The sequence below is a fragment of the Podarcis erhardii genome (genome assembly GCF_964252035.2).
Source record: "Podarcis erhardii genome assembly, chromosome: 13".
Lineage (NCBI taxonomy): Eukaryota > Metazoa > Chordata > Lepidosauria > Squamata > Lacertidae > Podarcis > Podarcis erhardii.
The window spans coordinates 32,842,207-32,851,063 of record NC_138502.1 but is presented as its reverse complement, the minus strand read 5'-3'; the positions used below and the strand labels follow the sequence as shown (position 1 = coordinate 32,851,063).

Sequence of the window (8,857 nt, the reverse complement as noted above, 5' to 3'; positions counted from 1 at the left end):
TTGCATTCATTCTTACTACGGATGCTTGCTAAAACGTCACTTGAATGGTCAGCTTGTGGCTCCACATGCACACAGTGATTTAAGCTACTGATGAGTAAAATATGGCCTACATCCACCTTATCTGAATCTTCCCTGCTTTCACTAGACATGGCCGAACAACGTCTTGCCTCCCCCCAGTTCTGTTCAGTATAGAACAACTACAGAAGAACTCCTGGGTCAGCTGGCTGTGTGCAAGTCAAACTCTTTCATCTGAACGGACCTTCCATGCACTGCTAGTAGATGATCCCTCTCATCCAATGTGGCCTGATTACAGAAAATTCCAGCCTTGGACTAAGCTATCCAGCCTGTTTACTAAAATTCGTTGTTTGCATTTTCAGTTGTTGTTCCTTGGCTGAAAAACAGGATGTACCAACACTGCCCCCTAGGCATTTGCAAGCTGTCTCCCCAAGGAACTTAAGTCAAGACCTGTAATGTCTTCCTGTTTCCGAGTTCTTCTGGGGGGGAGCTACAGATAAAAAGGGGTAATGGCTTCTTCCCTCTCTTCTCCAGGTTTGGTGCAGCAGGATCCAGCTTGTCGCTTCTTGAAGATATTAGAAAAACACTCCTATTCAAACAGGAGGCTAGGGTGGGGTGTCTCTGTTTATTAACATTATCATAGCACATGGCTTGGACTGGCTTATTTGCTCTGATGTTGTAACTGAACTACGTAACAGACTGAGCAGACTTAAGAGCCTTGGAATGAAAAGCGACAAGAGATCATGCTTGCATGTGCTTCTGGCATGTGAATCAATTCAACTGTGAAATAAGAGAGGTCTATTATGGTCTAGAGAGAAGTGTTTTCCAAGCTTGGGTCTCCAGCTGTTTTTGGACTACAGTTCCCATCATGCCTGACCACCGGATCTGCTAGCTGGGGATGATGGGAGTTGTTGTTCAAAACCAGCTCGAGACCCAAGTTTGAGACTCAAGGAAAGGTCAGAACAAAGGCACAGGTCCTTAAAACTCAAAGCCCCTGTCCCAGGATGGATGTAGCCTATGTCTTGCATAGAGGAAGCACCAGGTTTAATCTCTGGCATCTCCAGGTAAGACTCCTGCCTGCAACTCTGAAGAACTGCTACCTGTCAGTGTTGTAGATAATTCTGACCTAGATGAACCATTGGCCTTACTTGGTATAAGGCAGCTTCCTATGTTTCTATATACCCTGCCCCAGAAATCCATGCCAAGCAATGCCAGCTGCCACGAGATTAAGTGGAAGGTAATCTCTGAGCAGCTATGGCTAACGTTGCCGATTTTCAGAATAACCCATCTCGGTCGTGAAAACTGGAGTTTCGGCTTGCACCACAGGAATTTCCTTGTTGCAGAACTTACAAAGTTCTCAAGAGAGAGAGAGCAGAATTCACAGGTGACATGTTCGTGAGCTTTTGGGCCCCTGCTGTATTTTGGCCAGACAGTGCCACTAAGCCAGTTTTACTGGATCCCACTGCACCAGAACTAAAGCGAAGGGTAAGAGTTTGCGGTGCAGTTATGGCAAAAAGTAAGAGAAGCCGCCATTCCACTGCATAAGTTATCTTTACTACTCTTCCTTGAGGTAGCTGTCCCAGTTTAAGGGGAAATGGTGGTAGCCGGACGATCCTAGGATTCTTTTTTCCATCTTCTTCAAGGCTTATGTAGGGAAACAGCCTCAGAGTGTGGATAATTCTCTCTCTCACACACACACACACGCACACACACACTCACACTCTTCTAGAATTTGTATCTTACTGTGAACTTTGAGGTAGTATATGCATGTGTAAATTTCATAGCTATTAACACCTGTGTATCCTCCAAGTAATAAAGTTATGACAGAGCCTCTTCAATTTCAAAAACTTTTTGAAAAGCCAAATTCATATCTGGCACACATCTTTTAAAAAAGAACGACCTTGTTTTGTTCCCATCTTTCAAAAAGAAAAAAGCCAGGTCAGATGAATGACTCTGGGCTCATTATGACCGCCTGAGTCTAATTCCTCTTCACGGCTACGGGTCTGGCTTCCAAAGCCTTGTTTTTTAATTCTAAAGCAAGTTAAGCAACCGTTTTTGGATATGCCGGTACTTCTGGTGACCTAAGACTCGGGATACCTTGAGAAATCTTCAGAAGGCATATGAAAAAAAATGAAAAAAGAAGAAAGTAATCTGGCCCTTGGACCAGATTCCATTTAAAAACATTCCAGATTTGGTCCTAAGAGAACCAAAGTGTGAGCACAAAGTCTATTTTCCAAAACATATTAGCCGTTAAGAGTTCAACTGCACCCCGCTACCTTTAGAACTCCACATGGAAACCCCAACCTCATATTAACTGTAGTGTAGGCTGTGAATATTCCACATATTCGCTAAGAATCTGGAAGGACACTCACGTTAAGGTTTCCAGGCCTCCTGGCACTGCTTAAATGCATGCTTTAAAAACAACCACCAGAATAAGCCTGGATGGAAGTTCCAATGGTCATAGGGTTATTTGCTTTTCACAGCTCCTTGCCCTGCCCTGATCGCCCCTAAGTCATTTATGCTCCTGAAGTCTTTAAGTTTCTCCACCGTCCCGTTCCTCCTCTCCAGCAGGCCTTTAAAGGTAAGGAACAACCAAACCAGCTTGCCAATGAATTCCATTTATGTCAAATTCTAGAAAGAGGAGGCTCGTTCTTTCTCAATCGGTCCCTCCCTGTAGCTGGTGGGCATATAGCAGAGGGAGATGGGCCAGTAAGGATATTCTCCCACCATTGTGCAAAGGCTAGGGTGCCTGAACAGGTCTGAGTTTGCTAAGCAATCCTGGCATGCCTGACACCGAACCCCATCACATTGCTGAGGATGCTGGGGCACATTCTAGCGGGTGCACATTAGATTTGCGGGGGATACTTGCTAGGCACGACCGCATTAATGCCCCACATTAAATGGAGAGCGCATCTTAGAACACAGGTCCCCCCACCTCAGTGCAAGGTAAGGTGGGTATTAGCAATCAAGCCATCCCTTGGGAAATCTTGTCGGCCTCTTCTGAGCCCTCCAAGTTCCCCATAACACAGCCTGAGTGAGGTATTTATACCAGCTTAATTTGCACAAGGCTGGATGAAGATATGAAAGGCTTCATCCACACTCTTTATGTTTCAAGAACTGTAGTTTGTTAAGGGTGCTGAACATTGTTAGGAGACCCTGACACTCTTCACAAACCTAAAATTCCCAGAGTTCCCAGGGGAAAGAGGTTGAGTGTTAAACCACTCTGGGAATTGGGGTCTTAGAAGGGTCTCCTATCAATGCTCAGCATCTGTTAACAAACTGAAGGGTTCTGTGCCTGTTTAAAAGAATCGTCCTCATCTCCAACGTTTTCTGGTGGAGCTGAGAGCTCTTTGATTAAGAGATCTCTAGGCTCCTCAAATAACTAGACTTCCCAGGGCGCAATGGCCTGGGAGAGGGAACCATGACAGTTACGTTGGCTTGGATTTGCAGTTGTGTTGCGCTAAGGATGACATTTCCTGTTATCTTAAGGCTTTGTTGGTTATGCCCATCGGACCTTGAAAATATACTTGCTTCCTATCAAGTTCAGAAGGACTTCAGCATACTAAATACCCTGCTTCTTGTTCTCTGGGTTGATGCGAAGATAAAAGCCAAGATGCATAGCAGCACTGAACAAGCAAGGGGTACCTTCACCCTCACTCTTGGGGCAAAATAGGATGCACACTAAACTATAATTAAAATGGCAGCGAACGGGTCAAACCATGCTCTTGTGGAGTCCCAATGCACCTAGCTTTCCAGGTTAAGCTCACAGTGATAGGCTGAGGTATTAACGTAACCAGCAAAAATAATTTTTCATTCCCTCACTTTGGGAAAGGAGTCACTTTTCCTTGGCTTGCCAAGTAGGCTTTTGCCACACAGAAAACATGTTACAGATTTTCTGCATACTGTCTCCGAGCCATTTTCAGACTGCTCGATGGTTAGAAAGAAACAAATAACCCAAAATAAAAGTGGTTTCCCAAGCTACTCACGTTACACAATCATGTTAAACCCATATTTAACTTTTGACAATGGGTGGGAAATGGCTGAGGGGTCCTATATTCCCAGCACTCTTTCTGTCAGAGAGCTTGTTCAAACATTTTTTTATTTTATTTTTAAGAGAAGCCAGTGGGATTTCTCAGCACTTTCCTGGCTGTTTACCAATCAGAGTTTGAGGTAAAGCTGGAGTTAGTACTTTGGGGGAGAACTCAAAGCCCTCAGTATGCCGTTACGGCCATCTCAGCCCCATTTTTGAAATTAAAAATGATTGTAGCAGGAGGAAGGAATCAACTTGAGATCCTGGGGGAAGAAGGGCAGGAACAGGCAGATTGAAACAGCAAATAGGCGCCAGGTCCAATGTCAAATTCTCATCTCAACTGAAGCCACAAACACAGTCCTAGTATCTTAGAAATTTGCGGTGGATTCTGTTTCCCAGAAGCTGTAAAACTGGGAGCTGTAAGTCATTGAACAAAAATTTCAAAAGCGTTCAAGGCAATCCAAACGACAAATGTGGACATTAAAGAAAAAGAGGCAAAACTCTGTGCAAAACTCACAATTTGGTGGCGGGAAAAAAATAGCAGGCCTTAGTGGCATGACATAGTGCGACCGGACTCCAATGGCTGTGCATGAACAACCACAAAAAAGCAACAAATTACTGAAAGCAAACACCTTAACATTTTACCAGCTTTGTACAGAACTCTCGTCACTGCAATATGTAGTCATCATCTACATTTGATAGTTAAAAAGCAGACCCAGTGCCCCTCCCTGCACCATCGCGTACAGAAGCTCCCATCTTCCAATCACGGCCTGTTAAAACTATCATGGAAGTTTACAGGATCCCTGCATTGCCAATGATTTGAACACCAAAAAGTTGCCTGGTTCTTATGGTTAATTCTACGCCTATTTGGAAAATGGCAACCACCCCACCCAGAACAAACATTTATCCATTTTGTCTAGAACTTTTAAAAAACTGCACACAGCAACAATTTGATTCTAAGAGTGTTGGGAAAGGGGTGGGAGTGTGTGTCCCCCCACCTCTCCTAAGATTGCAATTTGAACCAAATACCCAAAATTGCTTGCTGTTGACAAACAAAACACCCACTTTATTTGTCATGGCTGATGTCTGAATAATAATCATTAAAAACTGGTCTATGCAAGTCTGTATTAAAAGCAGAGAAGTGAGAGATTTATTTTTTAAAAGAAGGAAAGTGATTTACCACCCACCCACTTTCTGTAGGGAAAAGAACAGATGCAGGGGTGATATTGGGGGCGACCGAGGGGCCCCTCTGCCCCAGGTCTTTTGCAAAAGACCCCAGATTCCCTGACCCTCCCACCTCCTTTTTAAAACTTTAAAAAGCGCCTTTTTTTGCTTACATTCTGAAAAGTTGGCCTGAATTTGCATCGCTACGTATTTAAGCATATGCAAATTTGTGGCATGGCCCAAGTATTTTTTAAGGATCTAGCAATGCCCCTGAATAGATAAGATGCATTTGAAACAATACTCTCCCCCTCCCCCTTCCTAATTTTATAAACCATTCCTGGTTTCCTTTCCTAACAAGAGAGCATCTTGCAATTTTCCTAAGCTGATAAAAGGGGCCAAAAGAAAAAAGAAAAACCACCCCACCCCATAACATTGATCATGGGCTAACATCAAAGTTTTTCAATCAAAAAAGCAGATTAGAGAGCCATATGGTTAGCTGTACGTGTTGTCGAAAGGAAAATCTGATACTACTTGATTATTCTAGAAGCTGGGAAATTTGGGAGCTGTTCTTCTCAGTCTCTATAATCTCTACAGAAAAGGGTAGTTACTTTTTTTTAAAAGAGCAAAGATACATTGAGCAGCCCAATACAGCAACCCTCAAAAACCCAGAATTCCCAGTTTATATGTGAGTAAAAGAGCCTCTGGGTAGAAGTATCTGTGTCAAGCTGGCCTCTCATGAATTCATTTACAACAGATGAAAATTACACATTCAGAGGGCTTTCTACTCCAAGTGCAATGGAGAGTAGCAAACGCAAGTTCCTTTAAAAAAAAAAAAAACCCTCCACAAACCTTTTCAAATAACGTCAGTTTGGGTTGCGCTTTTCATCCTTGAGAAGGTACAAAAACCACACCGAAAATTGGCTCCCATTTCTTTTTCTTTTCTTAAAAAAAATAACGGCCTGCTTCTCCTCAGTATAACTGAGGTAATCTTTGTAAAATATGTCACAGCACCATAGCGGAAAAGAGGGTCACATGTCTACAAGGTCAAGAGTTGGGTTCTGATTCTTAAGTTTTGTTCCTGATCTGCGTTGCTCCTTGACCATCATCAGCCTCCGAATCCTCAAACTCAAACCTCCATTTTGATTTCTCTGGTTTTGCTGCAGTGAAGGCTGAGTTTATGCAACCAAAGTCGCTCAAAATTGTGTGGTGTCTCTGGTGGTTTCCTCACCTGGTCACTTGTATAAATTACAAGCTGGTCCCATGAGGCTGGGGAAGCTACCATCTCCCTAGCCTAGACAATCAACCATGGACCAGCTATTTTCAAGTGATTTCTCTTTGCATTTTATTGCTAGAATGCCATTATCTGTGCAAGCAGCAACACCTACTGATGGAAAACATGGCTGAGAAATCCCACCTTTTGCAGGCCAAACAGCAAAAACCATTGATATCCAAATCCGGAGAGAATAAACAGGCCTGAACTTTAATCCAAGCAACCAACCACAGAGCTACAACCACCTACACTGATTAAGTAAACTCACCCCAACATCCAAATTAAGAGAATTTAAATCAGGACAAGACTCTAGACTGCAGTTTGGTGTTTGTTTTTCTTACATATGCCTTTTTGAGGGTGGCGTCTAATCACACAAATTTTAACGATTTGGACACTGTAATCAAAAGGTGCAGATCCTAAACCAGCCATATTTTTGAGGGGCTATTTGATTCTCAGAGTAAGGCAAAGACCGAACTGTCGTTTTTAGGGGTGGAGAGAGATCTGCCATCTTTTCCGCTACGTCTGAAGTCTCTGTCGTTCTCCATAGAGAGCTCATAACACTGCCGACCTGCATAACAACTTCTGGCTCATAAGAAATTATGAAACTTAACTTCTCTTTTCATTAAAAAAATAAAATATTCAAGACTATCAGCTTTTATATAAAATATCAGCAAGCCCAAAAACAAAACAATTGCTGAGGTAACTTCATACCTTGAGGTAGCTTTTTTCCCTCCACATTTTCCTCTCATTTTTCTTTTTTTCCTATTTTCCCCGTCCTTTTCCCTTAAAACACACAGCAATGCCTGACCTTCCTGCACACGTCTCTTTGTTGGAAGGCATGAAAAAGGACAGAAATTGCTTCAGTGTAAACAGCAAGATCCATGCAGCCGCTTCAATCTAAAATTCAAAGTTGTCAGTCGAGCATTAGGAACGTGGAAAACACACTGGAACTGGATTTGCCTGCTGTTGCTCAACCCAAACCTGGATCTCAAGGCTTTTGTGGTGGGACAAACAGGCCCAGTCCCAAAGGTATTGGTTAAACCTGGCCATCCAGCGAGTCAAATTAGAACAGAAGTCTTGTCTCTGCTAATATAGATGTACATTGCAATGCAAAGATTGCTTTGCCCCACAGAACTCTTTTTCTCTGCCCTTCTTTCAGGGATGGCAAAATTTGATCCAGCACGACACTAAACCCATACTGATGTCAATGTGCTTGGCTTAAGATCACGATGTTAGCTTCAAAAATCAGGTCACATATGCCTCTAGACTAAATCTCAATTATTTCTATGCAATTTGATTCCCAAGTTGAGAGAGCTTAAAACCCAGAAATCTTGATTTCCCCAGAATCTGCACATTCGGATTGAAAGGTCCATTGCAGCAGCCTCTGAATGGAATTGAGATCTTTGGGCATGGTGTTCCATCCATGTGAGAAAGTCATATAGTTTGCTCTCTGCCCTGGACACATAATGATTCCTCCTGGGTTAGGTTTGTTGCCCATGCTCACTACTCAGAACTGCCCTGGGGATGACAGATGTGCAAGAAAGGACTAATTTGTACGCAGAGTGGTACATTGCCTTCCCCAGCTGCCTCTGCAAAGGCGACTTGGCAGCTCGCCCTGCTCTTTTAAGACTAAGCAACACTGGGTGTGCCACAAGAACGGAAATCCTATGCACACTTGCCTATAAGCCTGTGTAGGTCCCAATCCTATGGACACGGACCTGGAGTTAAGCCCTCTTAGAAGCTAGTAAGTGGGCAGGGCTTATTTTACATTGTGGGGAGTCAGGCCTGCAGGTCTTTTAGGTTAACAGGGGAACATAAACACACCCAGAAGCATACTTTGGATGACACTGCTGCAAATCTATTTTGAATCCAAATGACAGGAAAATTAGCACTGGATTCACCTGAGTTTTAAGCTCTCTGGAGCACTGTGGGGATTGGGTGGGTTTTCTTCAGGGGAACAGCGAGATTTAACCCATCAAGTGCCTGACTGAACGCAGAGACAAAACTTTGTTCGGTAATCTGGCTGCCAGCCAGGCAGTTTCCTGTCCTTCACAGATACTCACAAATCCATTGTATTCATATTTGTATAACACATTTTTTCTCTCTCTTTCTTTTTAAAGTTCGCGTAAGAGTGACTGGGATCAGTAACCACATTACATTCTTCTGATGTCTATATTTGGTATCGCCTCATAAAGACGTTCGACATTCCTGTGGCAGAAAAGATCTTTCCCTCCCCCCTCCCCACTTTCCAAAATTAAGTCATTCCAATTCTCAAAAAAAAATTACTTTTGGTTTCAGTTGTAAACACCCCCCCCCCCGGTTTTCCTTCCCTTCCCAACCCCCAGATCGAAATCCAAACATAATGGGGTTTTTTGTTC

At 43.2% G+C, this 8,857-nt stretch overlaps 1 long non-coding RNA gene across 1 annotated transcript; it reads right to left on the bottom strand.

Moving 5' to 3' along the window:
* Nucleotides 1–861: 861 nt before the first annotated feature.
* Nucleotides 862–8,159, bottom strand: LOC309328281. Its single transcript, XR_014150729.1, has 2 exons — nucleotides 7,493–8,159; nucleotides 862–7,460 (listed from the first exon to the last, which is right to left on the bottom strand). It is a non-coding gene; the product is annotated as an uncharacterized lncRNA (long non-coding RNA).
* Between the last annotated feature and the right edge of the window lie 698 nt (nucleotides 8,160–8,857).